Source organism: Pezoporus flaviventris, unplaced genomic scaffold (genome assembly GCF_033815535.1).
Source record: "Pezoporus flaviventris isolate CSIRO_AGI_PZ_B2104156 unplaced genomic scaffold, CSIRO_AGI_Pfla_v1 ptg000002l, whole genome shotgun sequence".
NCBI lineage: Eukaryota > Metazoa > Chordata > Aves > Psittaciformes > Psittacidae > Pezoporus > Pezoporus flaviventris.
In genome coordinates this window covers 34,459,768-34,483,930 of record NW_026892550.1, presented here as the reverse complement: position 1 = coordinate 34,483,930, position 24,163 = coordinate 34,459,768, and the positions used below count along the sequence as shown (strand labels likewise).

The following is a 24,163-nucleotide window of genomic DNA, read 5'->3' as shown; positions in this document are numbered from 1 at the left end:
TTAAAATCCTCATCTGCTATGAAGCTAGAATCCTAGTTGGCTGTAGATAACATGCAAGAAAATCAACGACGATTTTTTTTCTCATATTCTGAAAGTATCCATTATTATATTCTAGTATCTCACCCACTCTTCTTCCCCACAAATAACCTACAAATCAATAAATAAAATTTAATTATTTATAGATTATACAGTCCAAGAACCTACATTGTCATGAGGCTCTCTGAACAATCCAAAGTATATATATTTGCTGATTTATGCAGAAGAAAAGCCAGATTTCTACCAGATTAAAACCCACAATCTTACCAAACACACAATGTAGTTGTATAAAATACTAGTAGAAAAGAGAAAATCATCATTTTAGAATTCTGAAGGATTTTTAAGGTACTTACACCATCTGCAGGCTCCAAAAATTAATAAAACAAACTCTGTCTTTTCCTCTATGTTAACAATATTCCGTATTATAATTTCCCCTTCACTTATAGCTTTCTTCTTCTAAGTTTATCATTATCATCATTACCATTACCATTATCATTATCATACACTTTACCTTTACATGTTCCTTCCTATCTCATGTCCCAGTATTGTAAAAATGTTGATTTAAGATAAAAAAAGACAGTAGATATTGTAGAATATTCTGATAGTTTTGCACTGTAACATTCTATATTTTGTTGGTCTATATTTTTATATAAACTTTAAGTTACAACTACTTCAATATTCACCCGGGGAAAAGCAAAGAGAGCATTTTAACAATTTATTTGACTGAGTTTTATTTCTTATGTCTACCTTGATTTCTATTAAAATATAGATGGATTTAGATAAAAACCTGTGTGACTTATGGACAATTATTTTGGCTTAATTTTTCAGTATGGCCAAAAATATATCCCAAAATTAACTACTTGTTATACAAAAGCCATCGAATATCTGTAATGGAAAATAAAGTTTATTTATTTTCCTTTTCTATGAGTTTTCTAAGACTCTTATTTGACAAAGGCAACTGTCTTTTTCCAAACAAATAATTTTATGTGTGTATAAAGAGTTAAAGACAACATCCACATATCATATGCAGATTGAATAAAACCAGAACACACTGAGAATGCCCTGTTCCTACTTCCAAAAGTCTAATTTTTCAGTAGACATAATAACCTCATTAATTCCAGCTGCTGCAGGAACAGCTATAGCCTCTAAAACAGCCGGATTCCAAGCCAAATTTACGTAAAAGTTAATTCAAGATAGTTGATACTGAGGGGGAACTCTGTGTTAGCAGGGGTACAAAAAAGAAACTTGTGGAAAGAAAATGACAGGAAGAATCTAAGGCAATAGGCCTTAGTCTTATACTGCAAACTGAATAAGCTGGCGCTTCCACATTATTGAAAGACAAGAATGTTGTAGAAACACGAAAACAATGCAATAAACACAATGCGTTACTAGTCGATGGTGAAAATGTAGTGGCAGCACACAGTTATTTAAAATTAATCAGTGCTAGGGCTATCAAAGATAATTCAGGTGTTAGTCTGCTCCTGACACCAAATTACACATCTGAAGATCCTCAATTTCTTTTGTGTAAACCCTATGCTCCTTCCACTGCTCCTGGTAAACAGATGCAGTGAAACATTTTAAGCACTGTGGCTGCAAAGAAGTGTAGCAGAACTGCCAGTGTGGATTTCATGTTATGTTTCAAAACCATTTTGGGGTATTTTGAAGCTATAATTATTAACTTTTGAAATATTTATTCTCAGTGCACCTCACTGGGAAATAACCATTTAAAGCGGTCATATGAAATAGTAGCCAACAGACTGGTAAATAAAGATTTCCTGTCATGCTATTTCAGGACATCTAAAGTCGTATGCATCAAACAAAGCAATATTTCTTAAGCTGTCTATTTCGACATATCTGGAGAGTGCAAGAAGTTGGCTTTCCCACATCTATTTGCAGGGCCAATATTCTTTGAGTTTGGACTTCTTCCAGAGTTTGCTTTTTATTTTGCCAAAGTAACTATGGTACTGTGCTATTCAGCTCCATTTCTGTCACTGTGGTTTAAGCAACATCTGTGGCTGGGAAAGTGATTCAAATGCTGCTGTATAATTCCTGAAGTTGGAAGTCTGTAAGAGTAGATAGCAAATGTTATATTTTCTAAGTTAAATTTTTTATTTATTTAACTAATCCATTATTCAATTTTTGATTATTTGACTCAGCCTGTAAGTATGCTTACCACAGGCTAGAGATGAGCATTTATCTTTGCAGTCAGAAAATTGCTGTTCAAACACATAAATTACTTCTGCTGCAAATTCATACAAATTCAGTCTCCTCAGAGGCAAATGAAGACAGTTTGAGTTTTTTTATATGCCTGATGAACAAGTATATAAAACCAGGTATTAAGTCATCGGGCTACACCTGGACCCAAACTGCTTTGTGCATACATTACATTGCTTAAATTACTTTGTCAGCTCCAGCAATACAATAAATAAGAATCACATATTCTATCTTTCCGTATGACTTGGTGTTGAAATAGAATCAGTTCATTCAGAAGCCATTTTAATTCCACATATAATTCCATCTACATTTCCTAGGACCATGTTAAATTAGAGCATTTTTCTGCACTACTATTTTCAGGAGCATTGTTTTATGGTGGTGACAAGCCAATGGATATTACCTTCCATGTGCTGAGTGCTCCATGACTTTGGATAACAAAAAAAAAAAAAATTAATTTTTTCCTAGAAATATAACTAAATATAATCATTAGCCCCTTTAAAATGGGCTGAAAAATAACCTAAAATAGTCCAACCCTGTTGGATTTGAAATCCTTTTTTTTTTTTTAAGTCTAGTATGGTATCTTGAATGTCATTACTTCGTAAGTAAGGTAAAGCAGTAGATGCTTTAAAAATACAAGATGCAGTTTAAATATTTTGGATGGAGTCAAACATGAAATGTTTCTTCTGCTTTATAAAAGAAAGAAACTGGTGGTATGAAAGTTACAAACAAATCTAACAATTCAATGAAAAAACCCTAAGGATTATCTTTGTATTATCATAAATACCACTGCAAGGATCAAATAAATGAAAACTATAGGTCGCAAAGCAGGGATGGATAGTGAATATGTCCTTCCTACTTGAACATATTTGAACAATCTTTCTCTATTGAAACACTAATTAAACATTTCTTTTTCTTTTCTTTTACTCTCTGCAGATTCAGAGATATTGTTGTTAGTAGCTCTTTGCAAAAAGACAGTACAGTGTATTCCAACGTCACTTTTATTTTGTGAGGCATTACAATGCAGAGAACTAAAATATGATGAAATCTTTTCTCTGGTCTCTGGAAAGCTCTTCATACTGTAAAACTATCCCCACATTAAGGGCTTCCACTTCATAGCAATTGCTCCATTAGTCCAGTCATCTGGGACATCACTTGAGAGTGTTAAACTATATTGTGTAACCCGAGTAGCCTGTAGGGCTTAATGTATGTCTCTCATTCACAGAGTTCAGAAAACAGTGTCTACCTATGAGTAACTAAGTCTGCCTCGATGATGAATTCTGATCAGATGTCAAGGAAACAGTAAATATTTCTGATAATCATGAAGTTCCCTCTTCAGAGAGAGCTGCTACTATTGCAGAGTCTTACATAACTGAAGGCTAAAGCTAACACATCTTTCTAAAAGGCAGTATATGCTCACACATTAAAAGGAACTTGGAGAGTTTGTGTAACATTGCCCCCTGGTGATTTTTTTTGTAATATTTCTATTTAAAAATTTAAAAGGCATTTTTACTTCTGTCATTGTGGTATTGTATTCTTCGTGATGACTAAACATAATTCCTTTAGTAATAATAAACCTGTATGCATATAAAGGTAAAATAGTCATATTCCATTAAAAAGGAAAAGCTAAAATATTCTGAAGTTATTTCTTATTAATCTCATCAGTGAGGTTTCCAGGGCAATAGCCCAGTGTTCCAAATACACAACACTTTCATACTTAAGGTCATATAAGTAAAAAAAACAAAACAAAACAAACTGACCCACATTTTTACATTATACTATTGGACATGTCATAAACATAGTATTTAATTTACCAGACCACAACAAAAGAATAAATCGTTCTATTGAAGAAAACATAATTAAATAGAATACTCTGCTGTAAAATATAAGCCCAATTTTGGCAGGATATGAAACAGTGCAGCTATAGTTTTGCATACAACAGTTAAGGTCTTTTTAACAGCTTGTAGGAGGATTATGCATTGCAGTAGGAATTACTCCAAATTCCTTTCACTGCCTATAAAAGTTTACTGCTAACTTTTGGTGGCATTGACTCCATCAGAAACATTAGGTAAGGGACAGACATTTCAGAAGAATCTGAAATCAAATATCTCTTATTTGGTTACCTGTGTTTTTCAAAGAATTTCCCAGGGTAGAAAGAATCAGCCTCTTCAGGCACTTAAATGTGATCTCTTTTCTGTAAATAATCTTGTCCCAGGTATAACTCCTGAATATTGTGATCTATCCCTTCCCCTATACTTAGGAAAGATCTATAGATCACTTGCCCAGGTAATGACAAATTCTCTGTCTTCATGAAAAGGAGTAACTGTAGTCACTTGTCAGAACAGGAAACAACAATGTGATTTTTCATATAAATGTGTGTGTATACACACACACACGCATCAGTAAAGCCATTACATCAAATTTGTTTGAAAGTAAAACAAGTTTTTCAATGGATTACATAATTTTTGTCCTCATTATTAAAGTGGTATTATTTTGCTTTTTACCTAAAACTGGAAGTCATTGTGAAAAGTCATTTGGCACCCAGGTGGCAGTACTGTCACAGAGGAGGCAGAGCCTACACCATGAAGACCTTGCTTCAGACTCGGCTTCTGAGCGGGCACCATGCCAGTCTAACAGATGGGCGTCAGTAACGGCTGCAGTGTGCCCTTGCATGTGCCTGTGCATTGACTGCATTTGCCTAGGGAAAGGCTTTCATCCAAGATTGTCCAGACAGCTGTTCATTCTGAGTTTCTATTCACATTGTTAAGAAGATATGACAACACTAATCCATTTTTAAGCTAGATTAATTATTTTAAAAAAGAAAAGCAAAGCAGCTTTTTGGCTGGTGAGTGTGAGCAGAGAAAAGTCAGTATCGTTACAAAATCGCATCAACTTCATAAGGCTCTGAACTCCAGCTTTCAAGTGAAAGAAAAACTGAAGAGGAGTAAAGCTCTGTCATCATGACAAACCCAAATGCAGATGATACCCAATTTAGCATGACAATCCAGCTGGATGCCAGTACATTTTTTATTCTGTGATCAAGTGGTGCCTACTTTGACAATCACTGTTCCATACAGCAGTTCCTATAGAAATCACGCTTTCCTTTAAATCTCACTTTCTGGTGGTTTTTTTGTTATTCTTTGTTCTTCCTTTTCTTATATATGCCACAATCTGACAGGGCAGGAGCAAAAACAGGAGGCAATAATTACATGATGACAAACCATTATGAGCCTCACAGTGCCAAGTCTAATCCCACCTCCACTGCAGTGATGGGAAGAAAATGAATAAATTGACAAAAGTTTTCCAGTACTCCAGAATGTATTTTCTATATCCTTTCTCTTTGGCACTACACCAGGACCTGCTGTCTCACCACGGAAGACTAAAAGACCAGAATTTTACCCATTGACTATTTATTTCACTGAAAACCCATACGATCAAAATCATACAGGTGAGATGCTGGTTTGTGAGCTTTCCAAATCTTGGGGCTTTCAGACTATCAGTTCATACAGTTTGACAGTTGACAAATTACAGCCCTGAAGTTAATGACAGTGTATCACCACTTTATTGGCAACAAAAGCTGTAAGACCTGCTGGTTCAGCAGCTTTAAAAGGGTTACCTGAATGCATGAATATATGTAGCATCCAGCAATTGCTACATTATCTTTCCTAAATCTTTGGGATGACAACAAAATGTAGGCTCCTGTGGCTGATTCAGTACATTTAACCTGCAGGATTGCTACGAAAATGCTGACTGGAGAGGAATGGATTTGCCAACTCCCTGGATAAGGAATTGGCTTGATGGTCACACTCAAAGAGTTATGGTCAATAGCTCGATGTCCAAGTGGAGACTATTAATGAGTGGTGTTCCTCAAGAGTGGGCGTTGGGACCAGTCTTGCTCAACGTCTTTGTTGGCAACATGGACAGTGGGATTGAGTGCACCTTCAGCAAGTTTGCTGACAACACAAGCTATGTGGTGCGATTGATATGCTGGAGGGAAGGGATGCCATCCAGAGGGACCTTGACATGCTTGAGAGGTGGGCCAATGCCAACCTCATGAAGTTCAAAAAGGTACAAGATCCTGCACATGAGTCAGGCCAATCCCAACCAGAGATACACACTGGGAGGGGAAGTGATTCAGGGCATCCGTGAGAAGAACATTGGGGTGTTGGCTGATGAGAAGCTCAATATGAATTACAGACTAGAAAGCCAGTGTAGGTGTTTCTCTGTATCTCAGTAATAATTTTCCTCCTAATCTGTATATATTGCCTGTTTTTCTTCCCAGTGCTGAATCTGTGATCTCTACGTATGCAAACTAAATCTGGTATGTATAAAAAAGGCCCTATTTAGTTATTTTTAAAGATGGATTGAAAAAAGAGTAGTATGTTTCAGGCAGAAGACATCCTACTAAGTCAGGCTCCATTTTAGTCCTTAAGAAGTAAAATCAATAGAAGTAGAAAAGTTATAGTATTTCTGCTGTTAAAAAAACAGCTCTTTGGGGAAATAAAAGCTTTATTTATAGTGGCTGAATTTCTTTTGCATGCTGCTGACAGTATTTTAGCCACCAGTTGGAGGACATGGGTTCTGTTTTGACCCAGTGTAATGGAAATGCTGTTTTAGTTTAATAGCCCACCTACAGCTCTTACAATGAGTATTTAAGCAAACAAACAAAATTTGTCATCCAGAACTGCTTTGCCAAACTCATGCTGCTAGACAGGAACTTTTCAGGTAAGGGAAAGAAAGAAATATTTCCAAGTTCCCATTATATCAATGTTAAATTATTTTGTTTGTTAAACACTTGAATCTTGATTCATGATATAATCACATCATAAAGTTTGATGTAATTTAGCAGTGACCTCTGGGAAACTAATGGAATTCTGGAAAATATTCATCAATAATTAAATAGCAGGTATGTTCCTCTCCCATTGAATTAGTTCACCTGTTCTTCATGAATTTCCATAAGATCACTTCACATTCCAGTCTGGAATGGAAAAAAAAAAAACCAACAAAAATTTGATGTGTGTAGAAATGAGCCAAGCAGTTGCCTGGAACACATTTCAGAAAATGACTGTACTCCTTACTGCATGATGTCAAAACTGTCTTTGCCACCTATCTTCAGAATGTTCCTTGAAAACTCATTAAAACATTTACAAATAAACTTTTTACATTAAAACCTAGGGTATCCACGCAGTGTTTTCTTCTATTGTGAAAGCCTCAGCAATTACAGATTAGTCTGGTAGATCTTTGGCTCCTATCTCCCCAGTTTTCTAAAGGCAGCATTTTCTATTGTAATTCATTATTATTTGTTTCCTTGACAATCTTTCTCATCAAAACTTCAAGACACAAATGATTATGGTCTTGGCAGCCCTGAAACATTTTTCATCAAAAAAGTTTATAGAACATTTTGTTAATCCTCTCTGTATTAGTGTCAACACAGCAAGTGAGGATAAAAAAGCAGTAGGAAGAACTTATTTGCCTGCTTCATGAGGAAAGGAAGTGTATATGTATCTGTAAATGCACCTGCAAATATTCCTATATATGTACATACTACAAAATATTCTGTGCTGTTATTTGGGTAGCACAGTGCTGGGACATTGCTTCAAATGTTGCTACTTCTAGTAAAGCAGAGTAACGTTTGGTCCTCTAAATGATACTCAGCTTGACTAAAACACAACTGAATAAAGTCATTCTGACTACTTCAGCAAGCCTCTGAAGTGCCTTTTATGCCAAGTGAAACATATGACTGCACAGCATTATACTTTACATCTTTGTTCATGCACAAGTACACTCACATGCATTTATCCAGTATTCCATATGGACTATTCTACACTCCTACCACAATTTTAATTCCCAAAAGGAAACCATTAGGATCAAGAACCCTCGGAAAAAAAGGTGCTACATAGATATAAAAAATTCAAAGTTTACTGAAAACCCGAAGAACTTTCATACATAATTTTTCTTCTAATATTATAATTTGTAGTCATTACCTTCATGTCTAACAAACAGAAAAATTTCCATGAGCAGATTGCTGTCAATGCCAGACTCTTAGCTTGTAGCTGATATTAAGGCAGCAAATGCACTGGATGCTGTGGGTACTGTTGAGAAGCTAAATCCCAACAATAATAAACCTTAGTACCATTTTCAGGGGCAACAGTAAGCATAATTCAGTATACTCCACTCCTCAGTTCTCTGCGTTTGCTGTCTTTTTGTCTTCCACATAAAAATGTCATAGTTTAACCCCAGGCAGCAACTAAGCACAACCCAACTGCTCACTCACTCTCCTCCTCTGGAGGGATGGGGAAAGAGTATCAGAAGGGTAAAAGTAAAGAAACCTGTGAGTGGAGATAGTCTGTTAAACAAGTAAAGGAAAAGGCATGAACACAAGCAAAGCAAACCGAAGAATGTATTCACTACTTCCCATCAGCAAGCAGGTGTTTAGAGCCATCTCTGGGAAAACAGGACTCCATCACACATAACAGTTACTTGGGAAGTTAAATGCCATCACCTCAAGCATCCCCCTTTTACTTCTTCTTCCCACAGCTTTACATGTTGAGCATGACGCCATATGTTATGAAATAACATATGATATATATAAAATAATGATATGACATATATATCGTATGTTAGATCATATCATATAAATATAACGTATGAAATAACATATGACGCAGGGAACTACAGACCAGCCAGTCTTCAAGATTTTGTCTGGCAAAATCTTGGAGCAGATTCTCCTGGAAGGCATGCTAAGGCACATGAGAAACAACAAGGTGCTTGGTGACAGACAGCATGGCTTCACTAAGGGGAAATCCTGCCTGACCAGTTTGGTGGCCTTCTATGATGGGGCTACAGAACTGATGCATAGGGGTAGAGCAGTTGATGTCATCTACCTGGACTTGTGCAAAGTGTTCAACACTGCCCCACACGACATCCTTGTCTCTAAATTGGAGAGACATCAATTTGATGGATGGACCACTCTGTGGATAAAGAACTGGCTGGATGGCGACATGCAAAGAGTAGTGAGTAACAGCTCAATGTCCAGTAGGACAGTAATGAGTGGTGTCTCTCAGGGATTGGTGTTGGCACCGGTCTTGTTCAACACCTTTGTCGGTGACATGGACAATGGGATTGAGTGAATATTCAGCAAGCTTGCCAATGACACCAAGCTGTGTGGTTAGGTTGATAATGCTGGAGGGAAGGAATGCCATCCAGAGGGACCTCGACATGCTTGTGTGGTGGGCTGATGCCAACCTTCTGAAGTTTAACCATGAAAAGTGCAAGGTCCTACACCTGGGTTGGAGCAATCCCAGGCACAGCTACAGGTTGGGCAGAGAAGAGATTCAGAGCAGCCCTGTGGAGAAGGACTTGGGGGTGTTGGTCAATGAGAAAATGAACATGAGCCTGCTTCAATGTGCACTCACAGCCCAGAAAGCCAACTGTATCCTGGGCTGCATCAAAAGGAGCATGACCAGCAGGTCAAAGGAGGTGATCCTGCCCCTCTACTCTGCTCTTGTGAGACCTCACTTGGAGTATTGTGTGCAGTTCTGGCATCCTCAACATAAAAAGGACATGGAACTGTTGGAACAAGTCCAGAGAAGGGCCACGAGGATGATCAGGGGACTGGAGCACCTTCCGTATGAAGACAGGCTGAGAAAGTTGGGGCTGTTCAGTCTGGAGAAGAGAAGGCTGTGTGGAGACCTCATAGCAGCCTTCCAGTATCTGAAGGGGGCCTATAGGGATGCTGGGGAGGGACTCTTCATTAGGGACTGCAGTGATAGGACAACATGGCTTCACCAGGGGGAGGTCATGCTTGACCAATCTCATAGCCTTTTATGAGGAAATAACACGGTGGATGGATGATGGCAGAGCGGTGGATGTGGTCTACCTTGACTTCAGCAAAGCATTTGACACAGTCTCCCACAGCATCCTCACAGCTAAATTGAGGAAGAGTGGTCTGGATGATCAGGTAGTGAGGTGGACTGTGAACTGGCTGAAGGAGAGAAGCCAGAGAGTTGTAGTCTGTGGGGCGGAGTCTAGTTGGAGGCCTGTATCTAGTGGAGTGCCTCAAGGGTCAGTACTGGGACCAGTATTATTTAATATATTCATCAATGATTTAGATGAGGGAATTGAGTGTACTATCAGCAAGTTTGCTGATGACACTAAGCTGGGAGGAGTGGCTGACACGCCAGAAGGCTGTGCTGCCATCCAGTGAGACCTGGACAGGCTGGAGAGTTGGGCAGGGAATAACTTGATGAAATATAACAAGGGAAAGTGTAGAGTCCTGCATCTGGGCAGCAACAACCCCAGGTTCCAGTATAGGTTGGGGAACGACCTGTTAGAGAGCAGTGTAGGGGAGAGGGACCTGGGGGTCCTAGTGGACGACAGGGGGATTGGACTAGATGATCTTTTGAGGTCCCTTCCAATCTCTAGCATACTGTGATACTGTGTGATACTGTGACAAGGGGTAATGGGTTAAAACTTAAACAGGGGAAGTTTAGGTTAGATATAAAGAAGAAATTCTTTCCTGTTAGGGTGGTGAGGCACTGGAATGGGTTTCCCAAGGAAGTTGTGATGGCTCCATCCCTGGCAGCATTCAAGACTGGGTTGGACATGGTTTAGTGTGAGGTATCCCTGCCTATGGCAGGGGGGTTGGAACTAGATGATCTTAAGCTCCTTTCCAACCCTAACTATTCTATGATTCTATGATTCGATATCCCTTTGGTCAGTTGGGATCAGCTGTCTTGGCTGTGCCCTCTCCCAGCATCCTCGCTGTGTACACGTATGATTGTCTATATATATAAGGCACAATATATACAAAGTTCAGTATTATCTTGCTTAAGAGCACTAAGGAAAAAAATTAGGATTAAGTTATATAAATGATGAGTGGAACATCCGACATAAGCATTACCCCCGATGCTTATGTTATTTATGTAAAGAAGACTTATGGACATAAAAAATTAAATCATGAGTACATAGTATTCAGTGTTTGCATTTCTTAATGACATCCTGATGACCCTAAACAATTGTGCTGAGAATTAGAGTGAAGTACGTACATGACAGAAACAAAGTACTATGAATGGGACTAGATCTGCAAGATCTGGGTACTGGTTCACATTACAGTTTTCAAAGATCCTTAATTTAACATAGGGTAAGTATATAGTAGTACAGGTAGGTAGAAAATTGACAGATTTGGGTTAGTTACCGAAATCTGCATTCTCTCACCGTGTAGTGTTTGGCTTCATTTTCATATAAATTCAACTTAATATTGTACTGAATGTATCCTTTGCCCAAAACAAGTGCAGCCAATATTCAGAAGGAAAATTTCAGACATCTTACTCCTTTTTAAATCATAAAAGGCCTCCCTATAATAGTCCCCTTCTGCCTTTTGCTTTACTGAAAAATGTATTCTCCTACAAGTTATTTAATGATGATGCTTGGCAGGACAGTTTTGAAGTGTTCAAAAACCATGTAGATGAGGGCTTCAGTGACATAGTTTAGTGATGGTCTTGGCAGTCAAGGGGTAATGGTTGGACTTGGTGATCCTTAAAGGTCTTTTCCAATCTAGTTGATTCTATGATTCTACGACATACCCATATGTCAAGATAAATGGTGAATGCTGGCATACAAATTGCTCTTCAGCTGTTATGAATTTCTATTTCATGTATTATTGATTTCCCTGGTAAAAAGGAAAAACAAACAAAACCCAAACCCACCAACTTTTAGACATGCTGGGTTTACACTGTAGGGAGGTAGCATATTCCCTTTAATTTTTTGTCACTGCTCAGTTTCATTTAACAAATTTGTCAAATTCATTCACTTAAGATTTTGTAAATGACACCCAGATGTTTTTCATCCCCAATAGCTGACTCTGAGGATCGTGAGGTAATGACAATAATAGCTAACACCTTTTATCTTTATGAGGATTACAATAATATCTTTTACTTGTTTTGGATAGTTTGCTTTTCATTACAGAAATGAGAACTCTGTAACACAAAAGCACTTCTCAACTTCTGGAATAAGACGTGTATGCTTTTACCGCTGCACTCCCCAAGACATACACATATTCTGGCTTCCCTCCAAACTTAGAGCATGGGTATTCTAAAGATGTAGGGTGATCCAGTCAGGTACCTGATACAGCAATCAGGGGGAAATAGACTCCTGCAAGCACAAAGTGCTCCTGCCTGGCAAGCAAGGCAGAGTCACAGAGGTTCCCCCACCAGAATAACGCAGAATGCCTGGATGCGTATGTTCAGATTGCTAATGACCTGCCTAGTGTGTCCAAGCTTATACATGATCTGAAGCAAAACCATGTGTTATATAGCTCTTCCAGGCCTGCAGTTCTTTTCAGTCAGATTATTTCTAACTTTCCTTTTGCTGACAACTATACTTTCTTCCTTCAGTTACTTAAATCAGAATAAAATAATGAAAATCTATCCATTTCCAGTACCTCTTCTCCTGAGGTCCATGTAGTCTCTGAAAATACACAGCAATTTCTTGCTAATTTCCATTACATAGCCACATAAATCCACTGGAGGCAGCTGGAAGAAAGGGGAATACGTCTAGTTTTAGAGACATTTAAATTGTGATATAAATACATTACATTTTTAAATTCAAAGGATTAACTGCAAGCATTTATTTATCAAACATTATTTGTAAGTGATCAATGTAAACATATTGATAGGGTAATTAGATAATCTGGATTTTAATCAGAACTGCTTTGTCTGCAGCACCTGGGTGTTTCATATTGCTTCAATGATTTGCCTTGCTGCAAAGAGTACCTGAAGTTGTAGAAGTAAAGTTTGCAAAAAAAAAAAAAAACAACGAAAAAACCCAGGAAACTTCTTACTTGCGCCCTTTTTCTTCTTTTCAGAAAAGTGGGCTCTTTCTGTTTTATATAATCTTTGTATAGCTCCTGAGAGGATGCACACAATTATTTCCAATAAAGGCTGTAAATTGTATCTAAAGTGCCACTGTACTATCCCCTAGCATCTGAGTTTAAATGAGGGTTTCATCATGCGTGTATGCTCATTTACTCTTCAGACGAACAGCTTATTTTGTTTGTCCTATATTAGTTTTCACAGTGTAGAGTTCAGAGCTTCAGTTTCTATCTCTCTCTTCCAGTTGTGAATACTGATGATGTAGCATATATTTGGCTCCTCTATTTTAAAGAAAATATTTGAATGCTAAATTTTACACCCATATTTTGTATCTTATGGCACATTATGCCAAACCAGATGGCCAGTGATTTTCTAACAATAACAACAATTTCATATCGAGACGTTTTGTGTTTTATTAGACCCAGCCAACTGTATTTATTTCTGCCAGAAAATTCCAAAAAGTTCTCCAAGGCTTTTCAGCTCCAGTGGTTCATAAAACCAGTGTGAAAAATTAGTTCTGAGGATTTATGACTACCTTTCCATAAGATGAATCCTTCTCTTCTATTTCTTGTTATATGCATTCCATTTTATATTGAATTATGAGAAATCACTGCTAGACATGTGAAGGAAAATTAAACTTATTCATTTGATATGCTTTTCAGGTAATGTATGAGATACTAATTCTGGATTTCCATGGAATAATGGTAACCTTGCTCGAATAAAACATGGCAGCATGGACATTTAGCCAGGATGTTCAACAGTTCAGGTAGTATAGCATTTGTAGCATACCAAGAAATGCCAGTGAAGTTTTCAGTGCATCTGCAGACAAGCCAACTGGCCCATACCATGCATTTTTTATTTCTTCAAGCTGATCTATGCAGTGGAAATGGCCTGTGTACACGCAATAAGTCCTGTGGGCTTGGTATGACGTACTGAAAATGCCCAGATTGCTTGGACAGGACATGTATCAGACATCCAAACCACAAATGCTTTGTAGAATTTCTACTGAGTCAACTGTTTGCACATAAATTCTGATTCACTCATATAACTCAGAGTGACTGTACAGGATTTGTCTCCCTGAAGTGTAAGCATATACAGCACAGACATCTGTACTAGTCAATCACAGTTTGGCATTCCATGGACAGCAACAGGTACCTTTGGGGGGTGATTCATCTAGTTGCCAACTTAATGCGAAATGGACTCCAGATTCTGTTGACTATGTTGACTAACAGTCATTGACTATGAAAAGACCATCATGTGACAGGGTAAGTAGTGGACATACAAATGTTAGGGGAGGTTAACTTCATCTTCTTTATTTGTGGGAGACATTTGGTCTAATGCAATGAAGAAAACAGTTAAGTAAAACTTGCAAATTAGAATTATCTGATGTTTACTATATAACAAATATGTTGCAAATGTGAAGTATTCTGGTGTTTATTTTGCCAAGATTAAGTAAACTTGAAAATCTAGAATAATTTTGGAATCATCAGTATTTGTTAATTTATACTTATGTATTTAGAGATAATTGCATACTATTTCATGTATGCAGCTCACTTACCTTATTTAATGTAATGAAAAAACATTCATATGCTCACTTTAAAGATTCCATGAACTTTAAGTAATCCTTTATACATGCAACTTTTTACAGTTCAGTCTCCACATTTGCATTCAGTTCTGGCATTTTTACTCCGAAAGCACTCTAAAATGGTTTCTTTGCAGGAGACTACACTCAGAAGTCACAGATGATCGACATGCATGTGGGTATTCTGTTTGGTTAATTCCACAATTTTTAAACTTACCTATTTCTTCTGTATACAAATAAGGTTTTTATAACTCAAAAGGCAGCATTTTTAATCCCAGTATGTCAACCAAATTGATCAAAATAAATTAAAAGAGCACAATGTAAACCTGAGCAAAGTTACTGTGATTTAGAAGTTTGTCTGGAATGCTAATTAATCATGTCCTTTCATTGTGCTTGCCTGAACTGATGATTTTTTTACAATGGGTTATCTGTAATTATCAGGGGAGTTTTAATATAATATATTTATTTACACATACAAAAATCACGTAATTTCACACACAAAAGCTTTAAATATGCAGCTTTTGTCTATAAGACAAGTTTAACAGAAAAATGTTGACTGGTTATGGAAGTGGAGTGTGTGAATGTGTATAAGAAGTGATTTTTTTTAATAAATCAGCCACCCTCGTTGGTTTGGTTATCCAGAATAGATTTTAGTAAATATTTATAGCATTAAACTCTGCGCTTCCCCTATGTTAATCTCTTGAGAATTCAACACTGAAAAATTCCACACTGAATAAATAAAACAATCAAAAGAATAATACCCATAGTAGATCAGTATGGATACGTCAATTTGTCAAGATTGCATCATTTGGAAAGTATTCTGATTTATTTACTAAAAAATGTCTTAACACTAGCCTGCTTGTGTCCTATAGCCAGTCCACTAGAGCTTAGATGTTCTTCTCAGTTCTCTATCAATAATCTACAATGCCTAATAGATTTTTTGTACTAAAACCATTTCATGTTAATTCTCTTTCAAATAATGCTTGTATCATCAGTCAGTGACAGTGAACATCTGAGAACTTATAGTACAGAACTTAAAGCCACATGAAAGGGGTGTCGTGGTTTAAACCCAGTCAGGTAATTCGTTCACTCACTTCCCCCCCTTTTCTTGCCCTCCCCCTGCTCCCGGAGGGACGGAGAGGAGAATCAAAAAGAATGCAACTCCCACGGGTTGAGATAAAAACAGTTTAGTAACTAAGGTATAACACAAATCACTACTGCTACCACCAATAATAACAATGATAATAGAAATAACAAGGGAAGAGAATACAACACCTCACCACCAACCAACTGATAACTCGGCCCCCCAGTCCCCGACCAAGCACCGACCCATACCTCCTCCAACCCTGCCGTCTCCCAGCCCTTCCGTCTCACTCCCAGTTACCTCCTGGGCATGACGTGCTGTGGTATGGAATACCTCTTTGGTCAGTTTGGGTCAGGTGTCCTGTCTCTGCTTCCTCCCAGCTTCCCCTCCTCCCTGGCAGAGCATGAGGCTCACAAAGTCCTTGGCCAAACCAAAACATCTCTATCAGCTCTGTTCCCGAGCTGAAAGTCAAAACACTGCACTGCACCAGCTACCAAGGAGGAGAAACATGACTGCTACTGCTGAACCCAGGACAAGGAGCTTTCTGCCTTTTGAAAAATCTAATTTTCATTAAGCAGAATTCCTATCACTTTCCAAGTTGCTGAAAGGATGTACAGAAATTGATTTGGCATCAGTTAAATCTATTTTGGAACTGGAATACTTACGTAACATTAGATGAAAAAAATGCTTTGAAAATACATTAACTGCTATAAGTTCCTTTTTTCCATTAATATATACTTCAGGCACTTATATTGGTCTTTGCCTGGCATTAAATATTCAGATTTCTGACTTCTTTTGGATTATAAATCACTTTTTCCTCCTCTAAACAAATAGCTATTTCATTAGTTATTTTTAAAAGTCCTCAGGAATAATATATCCCTAAACCTGGAATCTATTAAAAATGTTGAGAAATAATGGGCAAGAGAAGAGAGGTTTTTTGATACTGTGTCATCACATAAAGTCATATATACTCATGCTACAGAAAATAGGGAATGCTGAAAAGTGAACTAAACTTAGAAACACACACATAAAGCTGCACTAGCATTTCTAAGGCACTGCATTAAACTCTTCTTTAAACAGTTTTAATTTTGTTGCACAACACCATATTTTGTTCTGCAACACAGCTTAAAATATGAAAAAGCAAAAAGATGTGACTGTTGGAAAACATGAATAGTTAGTACTTAAAACTGCATAAACAGTCCTGTGCTAATATTCAAGCACTATTGCATAGCTGACATGATTTAGTCATAGAATCACAGAATCATATAATCATAGAATGGTTTGGGTTGTAAGGGACCTTAAAGATCATCTAGTTTCAAAGTTCTAATGCCCCTACTACGGGCAGGGACTTACACCTTCCACTAGACCTCCAAGCCTTGAACACTGCCAGGGATGGGGCAGCAACAGCTTCTCTGGGCAATCTGTTCTAGTGTCTCAGCACCCTCACACTAAGGAATTTCTTTCTAATATCTAACCTAAATCTCCCTTCTGACAGCTTAAAGCCATTCCCCCTTGTCCTGTCACTACATACCCTTGTTAAAAGTCTGTCTCCAGATTTCCTGTAGGCACCCTTCAGGTACTGCAAGCTGCTTTAATGTCCCCCTGGAGCCTTCTCCAGGCTGAACGAGTCCAGCGCTTTCAGCCTCTCTTCATAGGAGGTGCTCCAGCCTCCTCTGGACTCGCTTGAGCAGGTCCATGTCCCCTCTTGTCTTGGAACCACCCTCAGAGCTGAATGCAGAATTCCAGGTGGGGTCTCACAAGAATGGAGTAGAGGGGGAGAATCACCTAATTCAACCTGCTGAACATGCTTCTTTTGATGCATCCTAGGACACAGCTGGCTTTCTGGGCTGTGAGTGCACACTGAAGCCAGCTCATGTTGAGCTTCTTATCAGCCAACACCCCCAAGTCCTTTCCCTCACGGCTTCCCTGAATCACTTCTCCTCCCAGCCTGTACCTGTGGTTGGGATTGCCCCAAATCACGTGCAGGACATTGCACTTAGCCTTGTTGAACTTCATGACAAGTGCAAGATCCTACACCTGGGTTGGAGCAATCCCAGGCACAGCTACAGGTTGGGCAGAGAAGAGATTCAGAGCAGCCCTGCGGAGAAGGACTTGGGGGTGTTGGTCAATGAGAAAATGAACATGAACCAGCAATGTGCACTTGCAGCCCAGAAAGCCAACTGTATCCTGGGCTGCATCAAAAGGAGTGTGACCAGCAGGTTGAAGGAGGTGATCCTGCCCCTCTACTCTGCTCTCATGAGACCTCACCTGGAGTATTGTGTGCAGTTCTGGTGTCCTCAACAGAAAAAGGACATGGAACTGTTGGAACAAGTCCAGAGAAGGGCCACGAGGATGATCAGGGGACTGGAGCACCTTCCGTATGAAGACAGGCTGAGAAAGTTGGAGCTGTTCAGCCTGGAGAAGAGAAGGCTGTGTGGAGACTTCATAGCAGCCTTCCAGTATCTGAAGGGGGCCTATAGGAATGCTGGGAAGGGACTCTACATTAGAGACTGTAGTGATAGGACAAGGGGTAATGGGTTAAAACTTAAACAGGGGAAGTTTAGGTTTGATATAAGGAAGAAGTTCTTCACTGTGAGGTTGGTGAGGCCCTGGAATGGGTTTCACAAGGAAGTTGTGAATGCTCCATCCCTGGCAGCTTTCAAGACCGGATTGGATGAAACCTTGGGTGATATGGTTTAGTGTGAGGTGTCCCTGCCCATGGCAGGGTGGTTGGAACTTGGTGATCTTAAGGTGCTTTCCAACCCTAACTATTCTATGATTCTACAATTCTATGAGGCTGGCCCACCTCTCAAGCGTGTCAAGGTCTCTCTGGATGGCATCCCTTCCCTCCAACATGTTGACGACACCACATAGCTTTCACTACGCACCATTCAGATTCATTAGCTCAGTGCAAAATAGCAGCTGTGACATTTTAAAGGAGGCTTTAGCGTATTAAATTTCTTTAATTGCATTCTGGAAATTGTCTTGTTTTGCCTGCTTATGCTTCCCCTTTTGCAGATTTTGGACAGATGAACATAAAAAAGCTGTGTCAGGATGCATGGCAAAAGACAGCTCTGAGATACCTTCAGTGGATGCTTGTTAGAGCAAACCATAAGCTGTTCTAAACTGGAACAAGAAATCAGAGCCCAAACTAGATCCTGACTAACTTCTCATACTCTTCCAACCTGCAAATAAAATCTGATCTACTGTCCTACTCAAAACACAATGCTTTTTATTCTAAAGAGCAAATGGACACTGTTGGGCCTGATGCATAATGAACTGTAAAAGAAAGAGACAGAACACTGTTATTGTATTGCCTTTGCAAGGAATTAGTCATATGTTGCACTGCCAATACAGCCAAGAAACAGAACTGCCTAAAATACAAGGAATAGATACATGGAATAATAAATATGACTGACAAAACCAAACAGTTAGGAAGAGCTAATTCAAAGGGATTTTCCTGCCTGAACCAAGCTGCTTGACATAAAATGCCAATAGTCCTGCCAGTATATGTTTTTTTTTTTGCCATTTGGTTTTGATACATCAGCCAGCCAATCCAATTTGCTGTCATTTCAAAACAAACGAAACTGGACAGCCAAATCTATCACTCACACTTGTTATAACTCTGAAACAAATGACAGGCTTAATTAGTCTATTTTCTACAAATAAATTTGTAATAAAAATGTTGGAATCTTTTCACTGAATAAGCACAAATAACTGAAGAGTATTTGCAAAACCTGTATCTTACAGCATATGTCACAAAAAGTATTATGTATTAAGAAGAGGTGTTCATGTAACAGGAATAGATTTGCTAGTCATTTCTGTACAGTGGAACATTTGCTATGCTCACTACTCTTGCCTGCCCACTGCCATACACTGCAATGATGATATTGCCAGTCGTCACATCCCTATTTTAACAGATCTTTAATGAAAGTTACTGTGTGAGGACTGTGCTCAAGAAGCCATCCTCATACCACCACCACCATGACTCACAACTAAGTGATTATTAAAAATAAATAAAACCTTCAAACACAAAATTTCGTATTTCCAGCTGCTTTGAAAAACTTTGTGGAGGTCCAGAATTTCATGGCTTAGACTGGAATAACAAACATGCAAAGTTGAATTTTGTTCAAGATAGCCCACAGGGAAATTTTTTAACTGTATCTCTGTTTTTAAACAGACTAAAAGATCAGTTTTAAAAGGGGACAAGTGGACTTTACAAAGCTACTTCTGATCATCATGTATTTTATGTTCTGCCAAATGACTGCCATACTTGTGAAAGAATGAAAAAGCTTTAATCTTCATAAAGAGAGTGGAAAAACTTCCCTATGCAGTAAGCCATCAATGACATGTTCTTTAACCTTCTTTTAAGGCAAGAACAATGTCAATTCTATATTGACATCAGACAACTGATGTTTTTGCAACCTTTCTTAGTGTTTCATTCTTACCAAACTACCAAGAATTACTCTATTTGGAACCCTCCCTAAAAACAGGTTTTCTTTCTACCCAGAAGCAACATGTCCTGGTTTTGGCTGGGATAGAGTTAATTTTCTTCCTAGTAGCTGGTACAGTGCTGTGTTTTGGTCTGAGAATAATGTTGATAACACACTGATGTTTTAATTGTTTCTAAGTAGCACTTACTCTTGAGGACTGTTCAGTTTCTCATGCTCTGCCAGTGAGGAGGGGCACAGGAAGCTGGGAAGGAGCAGAGACAAATTAGCCAAGGGGTATTCCATACCACAGCACATCATGCCCAGCATATAAACTGGGGGGAGTAACCCTGAAGGGACCTGTCGCTGCTCAGGTCAGGATGAGTATTGGTCTGCAGGTGATGAGCAATCGTATTGTTTGTTCTGTGTTTTTTCCCCCTTTCCTCTTCTTAGTTTCATATTCTCTACCCTTGTTATTTACCTTATCGTTATTATTATTAGTAGTAGTAGCAGTAGTATATTGTACTTTAATTATTAAGCTGTTCTTATCTCAACCCATGGGTCTTACATTCCTTAGATTCTCTCCTCATCCTGCCTGGGTAGGGGGGAGTGAGGGGGAGGAAGCAGCTATGTGGTTCTGATTTAGCAACTGGGCTTAAACCATGAAAAATACTAAAAACTTCATTGAGAGAAACTGCACTGAAAGAATTGTTTGTGGATATTTCTAATCTACAAATAAAGATATCTGGTAATTAATGCTGGCGACCCAAGATTCTCAGAAGAATCATGCCCATAGATCAGACACGAAGTCTTCTAATTTATAAGGACATCCATATTCAAATCTGAATCTGAAACATGGCTCTATTTCTAATTTAAAAATATTTTTTTCTACTTTATTTGCATTTTCCTGAATAAACATTTTTCACATGAATCTTACCCTTTTTGTAGAGAAGCAGGTTTCTAGACTCCTACACCTACCTTAATAGCGTATCACCACTAATTCCTACAAGCCATATGCTCTGGCTTGCACACTGTTGATGTTCTAAATGCTAATACTGAAACTCATCTCATGGTTCATCCTGAATGGATAAAACATTACATACTGGAGACCAAAGTTCTAATTTAATCACAAAGAAAGATCTATTTTTAAAGACACGTCACAGCCATTATATATATATGTTAAAGAGAGACCTTGACTGGAAATAAATCTTAGATTACCATAAAATGGGAAAAGCACTGTCAACCTTTCCCTTTTAACTTAAACACCCTCCTGAAATATCCTACTGATGAAGAACAGAAGGACACAATCACAGCAGTGTCATCATGAGCAGAAGTTGTCATTTTGGTCAAAGTAAGCCTTTCTGCTCTTAGATTATGTCTGGAGGATTGATGAAGCTGACTCTAACCCAGTCCACTAGTTCCAGACTGTTCTTATCAGTGGTGTCCTGAGACATGTAGAACAATGCTTTTAATCCTGCTGGGATCGCTTGAAGAAAATATTTTAAAGAATTGTAGCAGAAAAGTCACAGTTCTTAAATTAAAAGATATGTCTACATAAGTAATCTAAGCTCAATAGAACTATGGACTCTTAGAATTTGTAATATAGAAATTCTGTCCAACTACTTGTCCTGGGTTCAGCAGTAGCAGTCATGTTTTTTCCTTTGTGTTAGCTGGTGCAGTGCTGTGTTTTGACTTCTAGTTTTGAGAACAGCGTTGGTGAAGCCGATGTTTTCGGTTGTTGCTAAGTGATGTTTACCCTGACCAAGGACTCTGTGAGGCTCATGCTCTGCCAGGGAGGAGGGGAAGCTGTGAGGAAGCAGAGACGGGGCGCCTGACCCGGGCTAGCCGGGGAGGTATTCCATACCACAGCACGTCATGCCCGGGGTGGGGGGTAACTGGGAGTTACCCGGAAGGACAGGAGCTTCCGGGTGGAACTCGTTTTCTTGGCCGGTGGTATCGTATTCTCTTCCCTTGTTATTTTCCCTTATCATTGTTTTAGCTGATAGTAGCGGTGGTGATTTGTTGCTGGACTGTTCTTGTCTCAACCCGTAGGAGTTGCACTCTCTCGATCCTCCTCCCCGTTCCTCCGGGAGCGGGGAAGGGGAGAGCCCCGGTGCAGGGAGGGGGGGGGAGACGAACACGGACCTTGATTGTTGTCAGCTTGGCACCACTCACTGGGAGTGAGTGAACAAGTTACCTGACTGGGTTTAAACCACGACAGTTTCTTTTTGGCGCCCAACGTGGGGCACGAGGGGTTGAGATAAGAACAGATCTGACTGGATTGATAGTCACTCGTCACAATGCTGATTTATTGGCTCTCAAGGTTTTTCCTCTTGATCTCACAGTTTCAGTATACCATATCTTACGTCCATCCGGTATTGGCTGTATTAGTGTTTTTCAAGTGTGGGGCTTGGGCTAAGGTTTTTATCCCATTGTACTTTATGGTAATGACTTGTAATACAATAGAATCATTGATCATGAAACTGATCTGGCTTATGTTCCCAGTGTGGTCACCACCTTTATACTTTGGGAGGTATATGATGGAGGTGCTTAGCAATTACACATCTTTTTTCTCCTTCTCAGGTGCTCAACCTGTGAAGGAGACATCCTTTTACCCTCCTAGTCGTCCCCCCAGACCATTTACATTTGAGAGTTTCGAATTTTTTAAATGGCCTTTTAATGCTCTTGAGACTTGTTTGCTGATGGTGATGGGAATCACCATGCTAACACGCATACAGAGTGTGTTTTGCCCACTACTGATTTCAAGAGTTAAGCAGATTCAGGTTTGGGTCTTGTCTGGGGTCAAACGACGATGTAGGAGGACCGAGAGATTTTCCCAGAGGCTGGACAGCCATGAGTGGCAGGGTGTGTGGGATAGTATGGGCAAGTATCTAGGTCAGTGGGCCCCCCCAGTATTTTGGAATTTCACTACCGAACAACTGCAAAATCCAGAAGAATTAGTAAAACACTTAAATGAGGTGTGTGGTCATTCTGGCCATACCAGAGATGGACAAATCACGGCAACGTGCTGGGGCTTGGCCTATGCTTACAGGGCCTTGTTCAACACTATCCAGCACCTTCAAAAGGAAAAGAATGTCGGCGGATTTGAGGGCAAAGCGACAGTCGCTACTCAAACTTTGGCTGCAATGAACTGCGCAGCTACCCCAGTGGCAAGTACAGCAGCTGCTCAAACTTCAACTGCAACAGACAGCGCGGTTACCCCAGCTCCAAGCACGGTAGCTACACCACCCCCAGCAACAAGTACAGTCGCTACTCAAACCACAGTGATAATCACTGCAGCCAAACCAGAGGACCAATTCGTACCAATATCGGTTGCCCCTGTACGCAAGAGAACAAGCAAAAAGGAGGCAAAAAGGGTGAAGCGAGATGAAGAACCAATGAATTCACCACCCGGTCCAGAATCTGATCAGGAGTCATCCTCACATGACGAAGAAGAAGAAGAAGAGGTAACTTCTCGACCTCGGACCTCAACCGAGCTGCGGAATATGCGAAAAGATTTTACCCGTCAACCAGGGGAGCACATCATCACCTGGTTACTCCGATGCTGGGACAATGGGGCCGATGGTCACGAACTAGAAGGTACAGAAGCCAAGCAGCTGGGATCACTTGCTAGAGAAGGGGGAATTGACAAAGCAATTGCAAGAGAGAAAAAGTCCCTCAGCCTTTGGAGGAGGCTCTTGGCAGCTGTGAAAGAAAGGTTTCCGTACAAGGACGATGTTACGAGTCGTTCGGCCAAGTGGACTACTATAGACAAAGGCATCCAGTCTCTGAGGGAATCGGCCATCGTAGAGATGATCTATCACATCAAGCCGAATAACGGGGATACACCTATAGATCCAGATGAAGTTGAATGTACACGACCCATGTGGCGAAAACTTACACGGAATGCACCGTCATCATATGCCCATTCATTGGCAACAGTGACCTG

General features: G+C 39.4%; 2 long non-coding RNA genes across 3 annotated transcripts in view; both read right to left on the bottom strand.

Annotated features, from left to right (window-relative positions):
- The window catches only part of LOC133280260 (uncharacterized), a 613,335-nt gene that overhangs the window by 320,950 nt on the left and 268,222 nt on the right, over window positions 1-24,163 (bottom strand). The window lies entirely within an intron of this gene.
- Window positions 7,070-24,163, bottom strand: part of LOC133275333 (uncharacterized) — a 73,741-nt gene continuing 56,647 nt past the window's right edge. Inside the window, exons 3-4 of one of the 2 annotated variants that reach the window (XR_009745472.1) lie at window positions 12,689-12,779; window positions 7,070-7,225 (exon numbers count right to left, since the gene is read on the bottom strand). This is a non-coding gene — a long non-coding RNA (uncharacterized LOC133275333). Of the gene's footprint in view, window positions 7,226-12,135; window positions 12,397-12,688; window positions 12,780-24,163 lie in introns of those variants that run through there. The other variant, XR_009745469.1, reaches the window with a different exon arrangement.